Genomic DNA, 12,500 nt, shown 5'->3' with positions numbered 1-12,500 from the left:
ATGCCAAACACACACACACACACACACACACACACACATATTTATATATCAACACAGATGCATAAAACTCACACGTATATAGAAGAACTCACACATAATCAGCAACACCTCCGGAAAGCTGTCGTGGTAATATTTATGTTTTATTTATTCACCCCCTGACTTTTTTCTCTAGTGGAAATATGTGCAGTGCAATTTTTGGTCTGACCCCATCGTACACATTTTAAAATTTTATGTTGCTTGTGGTGAAAGGGTGATTAAACTTGCCCTCCTCTCTCTCTCACACTTTCTCTCCCCCTCCCTCATCTCACCCCCCCGCTCTCTCTGTATCTCTCCTCCCTCTGTCTCTCCCCCTCTGTCTCTCTCTCTCACTTTCTCTCCCCCCCCTCTCTCTCTTTCTCTCTCCCCCTCTCTCTGTCTCTCTCCCTCTCCCCGTATCCCTCCCTTCCTATCTCCCTCTCTCCCCCCTCTCTCCCCCTCTCTCCCCCCCCCTCTCTCTCTCCCTCTCTCTCCCTCCCTCCCTCCCTCTCTCTCTCTCTCCCCTCTCTCTCTCACTCTCTCTCTCCCTCTCTCTGTCTCTCTCTCTCTCCCCCCCTCTCTCTCTCCCTCCCTCTCTCTCTCTCTCTCTCTCTCTCTCTCTCCCTCTCTCTCCCTCCCTCTCTCTCTCTCCCCTCTCTCTCTCTCTCTCTCCCCTCTCTCTCTCTCTCACTCTCTCTCTCCCTCTCTCTGTCTCTCTCTCTCTCCCCCCCTCTCTCTCTCCCTCCCCCTCTCTCTCTCTCACAGAGAGCTCAAACACGGCTGCACCGGAGCTGCTCGGTCACATGACCCCGGAGGAGCACTACAGGCGGATGATGTCAGCGCTGAACGAGCAGGGCTCGTACGAGGAGCAGCAGCAGCGGCTGTACCAGCTGGCCAGCAGCATGGGCGTCCAGGGCCACGGTGAGGAGCCGGGAGTCTGGGGCCCATTCGGGGGTCCCCCTGTTCCCCTGCTGAGCTATCCCCCAACCCAACCGCTGAGCTATCTCCCTGTTCCCCTGCTGAGCTGTCCCCCAACCAACCACTGAGCTATCCCCCAATCAACCACTGAGCTCTCCCCGAATCAACCGCTGAGCTGTCCCCCAACCAACCACTGAGCTATCCCCCAACCAACCACTGAGCTATCCCCTAATCCAACCGCTGAGCTCTCCCCCAACCAACCACTGAGCTCTCCCCCAACCAACCACTGAGCTCTCCTCCAATCAACCGCTGAGCTATCCCCCAACCAACCACTGAGCTATCCCCTAACCCAACCGCTGAGCTATCCCCTAACCCAACCACTGAGCTCTCCCCCAATCAACCACTGAGCTATCCCCCAACCCAACCGCTGAGCTGTCCCCCAATCAACCACTGAGCTATCCCCTAACCAAACCGCTGAGCTATCCCCTAACCCAACCGCTGAGCTATCCCCTAACCCAACCGCTGAGCTATCCCCCAGTCCATTTTGTTTTCCTGCACATAATCTGTGAGCATCCCTCTAGTTTGGCTGGAGGGCCGGGGGGCGGGACCCCAGGAGGGGGGTCTGTGGGGGGCTGCAGTGTTTACGAGAGCAGAGCAGGCTGATAATTGCTCACTTGGGGCCGGTGAAGGCGTTGAGCCAGTTAGCGAGGCTCCTCGCCCCCCTGTCCATGAACCCCCCTCCCACCAGTCTGGGAGCTCCTCAGCTCAGCGGTGCGTGGGCGGGGGCCTGGGGTGGAGAGGGGTCCCTTCAGAAATGCAGCAGCTGCCCCAGGGCCTTGCAACCCCGGTCCTGGAGAGCCACAGGCTGATTTTCAGTGTTACTTCGCACTTAATTAATTAGAAAAGTTGATTACACTGTTGACTTCGCCTGGCTACATGGGTCTGAGTTGGGTGCCCGCTTTTAAGGTGAAAAAAACCCAGGAGTTTGTGGGTCTCCTGGACCGGGGTCGCCCCTAGGCCATCCCGACCCAAAAACAGCAGCGGCGAACGAAGGCGTTACGAAGCGCGTGGAAAGCGCGGAAAACGCAATCCCAGCACCCCCTGTGGCTCGCCGCACGCGGGCTGTGGTTTATGACCCTCCGAGGGGGCGGCGTTGCCCACTCAGGGCAGTTTGGCTGCCCCTCGTCGCCCCCCCCCCCCCCCCCCCCCCCCCCCCGGTAACCGACCCCTGCTGGAGCTCTAAACTGCAGACTGGCGGTTTTTCTATTTCAGGAGAGCCGGAGTGTCGATCGGCGTGATTTCTGACCGGCCGTAGGCTGAGCGGTAAATAACCCGGCCGCCGGGCGCTGCGCTTCGTTAGGGATCAATGCGGGCTCTCTAACTGGCCGCTCGCCAACCGTCTAAATTACCGACACCATGGAAACGAGGCGTATGACCCCAGCCACCCCGCCCGTTTCGCTCTCCTTTCCATCTGCAGTCATTAACGGCCACGCCGTGTGTGTAGGAGGACTGAGATTTAATTAATTAATCCGTCTACAGTGTGTATATGCTTTCAGGTATGCCTACAATAAATTTCTTTTTTCCCCCTCTCCTGTATTTTAACGGAATGGGTATGTCAACTCCTGCGTTAAAATCTGATAGGTTTCGAGAGCCAATCCCTTCATTTTATTAAAATAATACCGTTTTAAATGGAGCAAAGGTTTATGGCATTTTGCTGTAAATAATAGCACATGCAATCTCACACCCATGAGAATGGCGGCCGATTTAGCCTTTGTTTTTGTCGGTTTAAACGGCGGTGGTTTTTAATAGCTGGTGGTTTCGAGGGGCGAAGACTAAGCCCGGCAAAGCCCCTGCTCTGTGTGTGAGTCATGTTACTGCAGAGGTTTACCTCGCCTTCCAGCCCAGCTCAGCCTCCCAACGCCTCCCAACACCTCCAAACACCTCCTTATCCAGCCCTGCTTTTCTCATTTTTGGAAGACTACTCTTTTTGTCACCCTCCCTTCTTCCACCAACCACTTCTTCTTCTTAATGTCTAAACTTAGTGAGCATGTCTGTGTGTGAATATATGATAAGTGTGTGAGAGTGTGAAGGGGACAGAGAGAGACAGAGCACCATCTCTGTTATCTGCATTGTCTGTGGCTATTGGTCCTGTCTTTATTAGCGTTTGTCATTCAACACTTCATTTAGATTGTTGGTTCGGTTATTTTGACGCGTATGTACTAATGCAAATACTGGGCATTTTTTCTGGGCTGATTTGGTTTGTTATGGCGAGGAGGTATGTAGGTACTTGCTGTGTGGTTTGGTACGATGAGGAGGTATGTAGGAGTGCTTTGTTTCGGTCGGGTACCGGGAGGATGTATGTGGCCTTGCTCTGAGTCAGTTTGTGTTGGGGGGCTCAGCTGTGCCTGCTGAGCCTGTAATCTGGTGATGGATCTGGGCCGTGCTCCGGGGCATGGCAGCCTGGGTCTGGTGCTGTTACTGATCTCACACTGTGGACCTGGCTGCTCCCCTGGATCAGTCCACAAGCTCACTCACACAGTCAGGTCACCCCAGCCTCTACCCCAGCCTCTATCAGTCACTCACCCCAGCCTCTATTAGTCACTCACCCCAGCCTCTATCTCTCACTCACCCCAGCCTCTATCAGTCACTCACCCCAGCCTCTATCAGTCACTCACCCCAGCCTCTATCAGTCACTCTTAACTCCTGCTCCTCACCTCCTGAACTCACGCCTCTGTTTTTACTTTTGTTAGTTTGAACAGATGCCTTCACATTGATTATACAGTCCATGGGTGTGTCATTTTTTTAAGTCTGAATCACTATGGACGATAAAATATAGACTATAAAAAGTAATTAAAGCAATTATGACTTCAATTCCATTGGCAAGAAGTGTGAAGAACATAAGCTCAATCTCATTTTTATGGTATTGATTTTAGTGTATTTATTGTTGTTTTATATAATGTCTTGCATGACTGGTCTTGTTTTGTTAGCTTTGTTTTGGAGGAACTATAAACCCACCTTCGCCTCCTCTTCTCTACAGAATGCACTGCGAATCAGCCTTTACTTTGCGGGGGCAGTAGAGAGGCTGTGCTGGGGCAGTAGGGGCAGTAGTGGGGCTTTGCGGGGGCAGTAGGGGCAGTAGTGGGGCTGTGCGGGGCAGTAGGGGCAGTAGTGGGGCTGTGCGGGGGCAGTAGGGGCAGTAGTGGGGCTGTGCGGGGGCAGTAGGGGCAGTAGTGGGGCTGTGCTGGGGCAGTAGGGGCAGTAGTGCGGCTGTGCTGGGGCAGTAGAGAGGCTGTGCTGGGGCAGTAGGGGCAGTAGTGGGGCTGTGCTGGGGCAGTAGTGGGGCTGTGCGGGGGCAGTAGGGGCAGTAGTGGGGCTGTGCTGGGGCAGTAGTGGGGCTGTGCGGGGGCAGTAGGGGCAGTAGTGGGGCTTTGCGGGGGCAATAGTGATGTGAATCTCTCCTGAAGGCTCCTGGACACTGAGAGCACTGAGAGCAACTCCAGTGGCCCCCTGCCCCTCTCCTCCTTACCTCCTCTCCTCCTCACCTCCTCTCCTCCTCTCCTCCTGACCCCCAGACCTTTCCTTCACCAGGCTGCTTCTGTATTCTCTCTTTCTCCCTCTTTCTGCTCTTTCCCACGAGGCCCTGCGGAGCATCTTTTCATGCTCTTGAAGATGAAAGCCTTTGCAGGTGGTGGGTGCTGGAAATTGGGGTGGGGGTTCGGTGGAGGGTGCACGGGGGTTTGGTGGAGGCTATGCTGGCTGTGGCCTATGGTGGGAGATTTTAGGGGATGAGGGGACCCTGCTCCCATCTTTAAAGAGAGGGTGGGGGGGTGGAGGCCCCCTATGGAAGTCTGTTGTATACAGAGGGGAGTGTGAGGCGTTGGTTGGTTTTTTAGGTAATGGCAACATGACAAAGAAGAGGCCAATTAACCATTTGAAAATTCTAAATCCGTTAATTGTAAATCAGTTATAATCCCAGATTTTTAGCAAGCTGTTCATTTTTCTAAATTACGTACTTATCATGTTTTGAGGGATTATTCACCCTCTTAAGCCACACTATGTCTGAAATGGCCATGATGAATAAGAAACCCACATTCACATTTGTACGAATCAAATCAATTATATGACAAATTAATTATATATTGCTGGCTAGGGGTACAGTTTTATGTACCTATAGGGTACTGCCTCATTGAGAAACATTTGTACCTTTTTAGGGACTTTTCATTCCTTTATTTCTGAGAGTGTATAAGCTGTCCACAAGCTGTGGGAAATATACCCTCTATACCCAACTCTCTTTCATGCCTGCATGAACTCTCTTCCAGCGCAGGATCTGCACATCTCCTTAGAAGCAAATTCCCATATTTATTTTTTGGATGAAAAAGACTGGCATGAATCACTGCAGATGCCTGCAGTGCAGAGAGACTGGTCCTGTTCTGAAAGGCACAAAATGGCCGCTTTAGTGACAGCGCTTACAAGGATAATTATCTGTGATTGGTCAAAGCGGTGTCCGATCGAGACTGGATCACTATGAGTTAAAGTCACACAGGGTTACCAGGGTTACCGGAAAGTTTTTTTTTCTACATTTAGTTTCTTGAGAAGTGATATAAAAACATAAACACGCAGCTCCTAAGATCACAGAATGGGGCTATTTTTAGTGTGGAAACTGCAGTGAGCGCCGAGGTATTGTCGTGTGGTTAGGTTTTGTACTTACGTAGATGCTTGTATCTCCAAATACAGTTGCTTATTCAGAAGAGCTTTAAATGTTTTTCCATTAGTTTGCGACTAAATGGCTGCTTTGACGGATGTATAAGCTTTAGAAATGTTCAGTACATACATCACATTTTCCCGTGTAGGCTGCTGTACTCTACTGCTCATCTGGCTCTGCAGGTTCTGCAGGAACTGGCAGTGTGAGTCCAGCGGATGGACCTGTTAAATCTACTATACGCACATTTATATTCCTACTATATACAGAGGGCTGGATGGTGTTTTGAGAGGGTGTGTGAAATATCTCAAAATAAGTGTAATGCATTTACCCTTCCACTGAAAAACACTACTGTATATGTAATGTCTGTATTAACTGGCCCATTAATCTAGTGACAGTAGACTAGAATGCTGAACTCTCTCCCTTTCTCTGTGTCTCCCCCTCTCTCTCTCTCCTCCCCCTCTCTCTCTCCTCCTCCTCTCTCTCTCAGACCTCCTGCGGGCGCGTCAGGAGGCGATGGCAGCGGTGAGAAACCCGGGGCCCATGGAGGCTCATCTGCCCTCAGCTGGGAGCTCCTCCAGCCAGCGGAGGAAGCAGGGCCTGCCCCAACACCGCGACGCTCACTTCACTGAGAGGTACTGTCCCTCACCCTAACCTATACCCTAATCTATACCCTACCCTGTACCCTAACCCCAGCACCATGACCCACACTTCACTGAGAGGTACTGTCCCTCACCCTAACCTATACCCTAATCTATACCCTACCCTGTAACCTAACCCCAGCACCATGACCCACACTTCACTGAGAGCTACTGACCCTCACCATGACCTATACCCTAATCTATACCCTACCCTATACCCTAACCCCAGCACCATGACCCACACTTCACTGAGAGGTACTGACCCTCACCCTACCAGAATGTATATCCTACCCTATACCCTAACCCCAGCACCATGACCCACACTTCACTGAGAGGTACTGTACCTAATCCTAACCCTAATCCATACCCTAAATCTAACCATATTCTAATCCATACCCTAACCCCAGCTCTTAGACCCACACTTCACTGAGAGGTACCTCACCCTAATCCTAACCATAATCCTAACCCTAATGCTAATCATAAACCCAATATACACCCAAACCCACTTCACTGAGAGGTATGTTCAGCACAGATGCGCACACAAGCATGCACACATGCTCACCAACAAGCACACCCGCACACACACACACACACACACACACGCACACACACGCACACGCACACTCTGAAATCACATAAATATTTCACAGTGATAATGAACCCTGGACCCTATCTGAATGAATACTGCATGAACGCTGGAGAGTGCAAGCTCGTGCGGAATCAGCTTCAATAACGCGCTGCAGGACGGAGGGGGAAACGGGGGGAAGAGAGGAGGAGAGGAGGAGGAGAGGAAATAAAGGAAGAGCGAGTTAGGGGATCCGGCGGGCTGCGGTGCTCACTGCGGCCCTGTTCAATCTGATCTTGTCAGGAGGTATTTATGGGGCTCTGTGGCCCCCGGGGCAGAATGGGCCCTGCCGACGGCACGCGCCCGCCTCCCCCTCCCCCAATCCTGCCCCCCCCTCATCCCGCCTGCCCCCCCTCCCCCAATCCTGCCCCCCCTCATCCCCACATCTCCCCACCCCCTCATCCCGCCTGCCCCCCTCCCCCAATCCTGCCCCCCCTCATCCTGCCTGCCCCCCCACCCCCCTCATCCCGCCTGCCCCCCCTCCCCCAATCCCGCTGCCCCCCTCATCCCGCCGCCCCCCTCATCCCGGCTGCCCCCCTCATCCCGCCTGCCCCCCCTCCCCCAATCCCGCCTGCCCCCCTCATCCCGCCTGCCCCCCCCACCCCACCCCCACATCCCGCCGCCCCCCACCCCGACCCCCCCACCCCGCTCGCCGCCCCCGGCTCTTCCTCGCGCCTCCAAACAAATCCGGTGCAGCAGCAGCAGCGGGAGGGGCCGGGTAATTGGCTGTGGATTATTTATGTGGCGCGGGGAGCGGGGGAGCGGGGGAGCGTGGGTAATGGGCGATGGGGGGGGGGGGTGCTTCCTGTCGGGAGCGCAGCGTGGATCTGGTCAGTGAGGCGGCGCGCTCCTCGCTGCAGAGAATAATTAGTCACACAGGACCGCCGCATGTTAACGAGGCCGGGGGCGCTCCAGGCAGGCGGGCGGGGGGGGGAAGAGGAGAGCTTTTCTCCCTCCCTTTTTTTAATCCTTTATTCAGCTCCATACTTCAACCACACGTAATGGAAAACAATGTGAAAAGGTAGAGCCCCAACACGCTTGAAGCTGGTTAAATACACAAGGGCTGTACGGTCCTCAACACCCAGATCAATGGAGCTATGAGACTCCTTATTTCCGAATGTTCCCCATGAAGTTGTCTGGGTTATAGATCCTTGAAAACCTTGTCCCCCTTTTTTTTTGTACACCAAAATGTTCAGTGTTAAATTAATTTATACTGGACTTTTCACTGTATAACTACAGAACGCTGATGTGCTCAGATCTGGTTCTACTGCAGGGGTTCCCAGAATTGCCCAACCCACTTAACAGGTGACCCACTCATTAAAATGCAGCTTGACGCTTATTTTCAAATCTGTAAATTCGGTCATTTTCGAAAATTGCAGCCCTGCACGTCTGATACCCGTATATCACATATGCGGAATTATCCGAGCTCATTTGGACGTCAGTGCACTCCGCCTGCAATAGAACGGCGACCCAAACTGCACTTCCTGCGGAATGATGAGAAAGCACATTAAAATGTATATAAACTCTTTCAAATGTATTTTTGGTTTCCCTTTTGCTCACACTGTACACTGTCCACGCTGCCGACTGATCATACGAGCAGTGAAGACCCGGAGGGTCGCCGTGCACGATCATTAACAGACCGAAAAAAGACCGGCGCGCGATCGCGTAGAACAGCTGAACCCACACAACTAAGGCCCGTTCGAGAGCCAATTAACGTGGCGAACGGAAAGCACGCCGACCGCAGAAGCTATAAAGGATGCTTCCCCCCGAACGCTAAAGGCTAGGCTAATCTGCACGCTCCTTAAATACCGTACCGTTGTCATTATTAGCCCGGCCAGGAACTACAATTATGCTGACTTTTGAAATAAGCGCTTTTATTGCTGATATTTTATTACGCTGTCAGCTTTTCGAAACGTTTTTTCTGCATTTATTAAATAGTGCATTTTGCATTCAGACCTCTTTGGCTGCCATGTTTATTTTTCATTAGATTCAACTGTCTAGCTATTCATGCATCTGAATTAACCTCCAGGGTCAGATATGCAGGACTACTGACCACATATACTCAAGATCATTGTGAATATCTAAGGAAGGTGCATAACGTGTGTTCTTATTTGCCCAAACTTACCCAAATCTTTCTCCAGACCCCCCAGGGGGATCCCAACCCATCGTTTAGGACAGCTATTTTATTAGCAGACCTGGGTCAAATAGGTAATCATTTTGGATTCAAATATTTTTCTACGATTTACTGAGCTTGTCGGGTGGATCGGAACCTACAAAATATTCTCAAAAACTACAATCCCCACCCTCTGGTCCTCTTGGTTGGCTCAGTTGCACCAGGCAAGATCAATCGAGCACAGGAAAGTATTTGAATCCAAAACAATTACGTATTTGACCCAGGTCTGTTGAAGTACTCTCTGCTCCCGTTACCATAGACAGGGGCGTTTGGCATCGTGCCGTCCCCCTTGGAGGTAGTGTGTGGCAGGGCCCCGGACTGAGAGGGCGGGCCTGAAAGCCAACACCCCTTCGTTTTCAGAGCGCTGCCTCCGCATCGACTTTCTCTAATTGATTATTTGACGACCATTAGCGCTTCTTTTTTTTTTTTTTTTTTTTTTTTGTTAAAAAACAAATCATTATGAAAATCGATATTTCTCCAGCCCCGGCCGGCCATTTGTCTGAGCTTAACTGGCAGATCGCGTTGAGCGTTAGCGATCTGCAAGGCAAATCCTAATGCGCTAGCCGTGCGCCGCCGGCAGCCCGGGGGGAGAGCAGGGGAGGGGAGCGCAGCCTCATGCATTTTAATGGGCTTCCTGTGCAACTGCGCGCCCGCGGAGCCGCGACCTTAATCTCCTGCCGTCGGCGTCATTAAGGGGGCCGCTCCGCCTGCTGGGCTCCGGCCGGGCCCCTCTCTCTCTGCTCCGCTCCGCCGGCCCTCCTCTCACAGGAAGGGAGAAGCGGGAACACATCTGTGCGTTTTTAACCCTTTGAGGAGTCGGCTTTCTTGGAATGTTTTTTTTTCACATTTCTAAGTCAGTGTTCCGGAACTCAATTCGCTTTCAGTCACCAGTAGTGATTGTGACATCAGCATTAGAATGTTCAGTCGAGAACACTTTAATCGCATAATTGTGACGTCACACCTGACGAGGTTAAGGGCGGGCATACATTATGCAATTTTTTCACGGGTTATGACGTTGGGAAGGCAACCACCTCCGGATTGGTCAACTGGAATCGAAACGCAGAAGCTGCTCGCAAGACCTCTCACACCTGACGAAGCCAATCCTGCCCAATCTGGAGCCTGTAAGGCTATTGGATCGGCTCAGAATGGTATCTTACACCTAGTGAGTACCAATGTTAAAACATTTATCTTATCATTTGGTCCCAATCTGAATATAACAATCGGGAGCCCTCAAGTGTGTAAAGTACACAGGCGAGCAAAGATGGCCTTTCAGCAGGTACTCACCCCCCTTCAGTGAGTGTCCCCCCAGGGGTGGGTGTGTTGCCGGGAAGCGCTGAGAGACAGCTGTGATTGACAGCTCAGTTCTTAAGCCTAATTTATACTTGTCGCACGGCCCTTGTGACAAGTGCCGTATGAAGAAAATGAAAGCACAACGTTTTGCATTCACACTTCATCCGCAAATGATGGTTCTGTTGTCTCTATGGCAACAAGATGCCAAACCGCTGATGTTTACATTTTTGTAAACACGGCAGAGCCTGGCTTAGCCTATCCCATGACAGTGAATTTCAGTGTTCCATCTGGCTGTCCAATCAACGCTGTGCGACACAGTATGACTGTGACTGTGACTTGACTCTGCAGGAGCGCGACGCTGAGAAAACAGTGTCGTACTACACTGCTGAAAACGCGTCATTTTCGTGATACGACACAAGGCTTGTGTGACGGGTATAAATCCGGCGTCACTCTCCCGAATCACGCTCCACTCCGGGAAGCCCCGGAATCTCGTAAATCCATGGTCCGGAGGGGAAACGTGTTCAATGATATTAAAGTCAGACATTGATCCTGAGCTAACGCTGTCGGAAGTGCGGTTCTGCCGTTTTATCCTGCGCCCCTCCCGTCTCTCCCTGCGGACGGGAGGCGCAAAGAGGAACGGATTCGCCGTGGAGTCGGGTTCAAAGTGCTGACCGTGCCCGTAGTACCGTCCGGGAGTTCTGCGCCGGCTTGTTTGTGTTTTTGTTTTCGTTTTTCTGCCGACTGCACTGTATCTGTGAAATGCGCACTGGTGAGATTTATGTAGATTGATTTGAGCCCTGGAAGCTTAAATGCTGAGGGGCTGAGGGAGTCTCGGGCTGAGCTGAGGTTTCTGCAGTCATTCAGTGGATTACGGCTCATAAAATAGCTATGAACACCTCATGACTCTTATGTTGAGAGCATATATTAATGTAGCCAATGTACGTCCTGAAGAAGTACATAAAATAATGATGTTAATAATAATAATTATATGCCTTATTTGTAGAGCACTTTTCATACAAGGCATGCTACTCAACATGCTTTACAGAGCATTAAAATTATATAACATGTCGGCATTGGATAAACTTGATAATGTGACTGGAATAAGGGAGTGAAAACACCCCCCCACCCCAAACCAGCGTCACCCCCACCCCACACCCCACACCCCACACCCCACACCCCACACCCTCCACCTCCTTCCCTCCTGCCAGACCCAGAGAGAAACGGTTAATGGCCGCCTCGCCCCCCCCCCACCCCCCCACCCCCCCACCCCCTCCCCGCCGGACCCAGAGAGAAACGGTTAATGGCGGCCTCGCTCCTAAATTGCCTCCCTATAAAACGCAGAGGCACGTCTCCCGGGCGCGTCTCCCCGTGATTACGGCTAATTGCCATCGAGCGGGGGCCCCGGGGCCCGGCCGGCCCGGCTGTAATTGGCCGTTATTCATGGGCGCGCTGTCCGGGGCGGGCGGGGCCGGGGCCACCGCGGCCGGGCCTAATGGCGAGGCCGGGGGGGATTAGGCCAGGTGATTACACGCACGGCGGTGTGATTACATAAGCAGCGCCGGCTCTCTCTCCCTCCCTCCCTCCCTCTCTCCCTCTCTCTCTCTCGCGGGCCCAAGGTCACGCACCGCGCTCCCCCAGATTAATTGGAGCTGCCAGCGGAGCGCGGGGTGCTGGCACAACGGCTGTACGATTAGCATTAACATTTCAGCAGCGCGCGATCGATCGGCCATTTTCTCCCCCTCTCCGTCTGCGCTCGCCGCTTCCCCCGCGCTCCCTCTCTCTATCCCTCGCTCTCTCTCTCCTCTCTCGCTTTCTCCATCTCTCTCTCTCCATCTCTTTCTCCATCTCCTCTCTTTCTCCTCTCTCTCTCCATCTCCCCCTCTCTTTCTCCATCTCTCTCTCTCTCCATCTCCTCTCTTTCTCCATCTCTCTCTCTCCATCTCCCCCTCTCTTTCTACAGCGTTCTCTCCTCCTGTCCGTTGTTACACAAGCGAATAACGGCAGGCGAGCGTTTATTTAGTTTGGTCGTGTAGAGGCTGAGACAAAGATTTTAAAACAATATTACAAGAATTGCCCTAAAACGTTGACTTTGGCTTTATTGAGATGTACTTTTCTGGTTTCTGTAGACAAAGGTTTCAT

The 12,500-nt window shown here is 52.2% G+C and overlaps 1 pseudogene; it reads left to right on the top strand.

The window, feature by feature from the left end:
• LOC133139051 (sterile alpha motif domain-containing protein 11-like) overlaps window positions 1–12,500 on the top strand; it is a 71,495-nt pseudogene that overhangs the window by 47,177 nt on the left and 11,818 nt on the right.

Source organism: Conger conger, chromosome 10, assembly GCF_963514075.1.
Source record: "Conger conger chromosome 10, fConCon1.1, whole genome shotgun sequence".
In the NCBI taxonomy this organism is placed as follows: domain Eukaryota; kingdom Metazoa; phylum Chordata; class Actinopteri; order Anguilliformes; family Congridae; genus Conger; species Conger conger.
The sequence above is the reverse complement of the archived record's forward strand: the minus strand, read 5'-3'. Positions and strand labels throughout refer to the sequence as shown.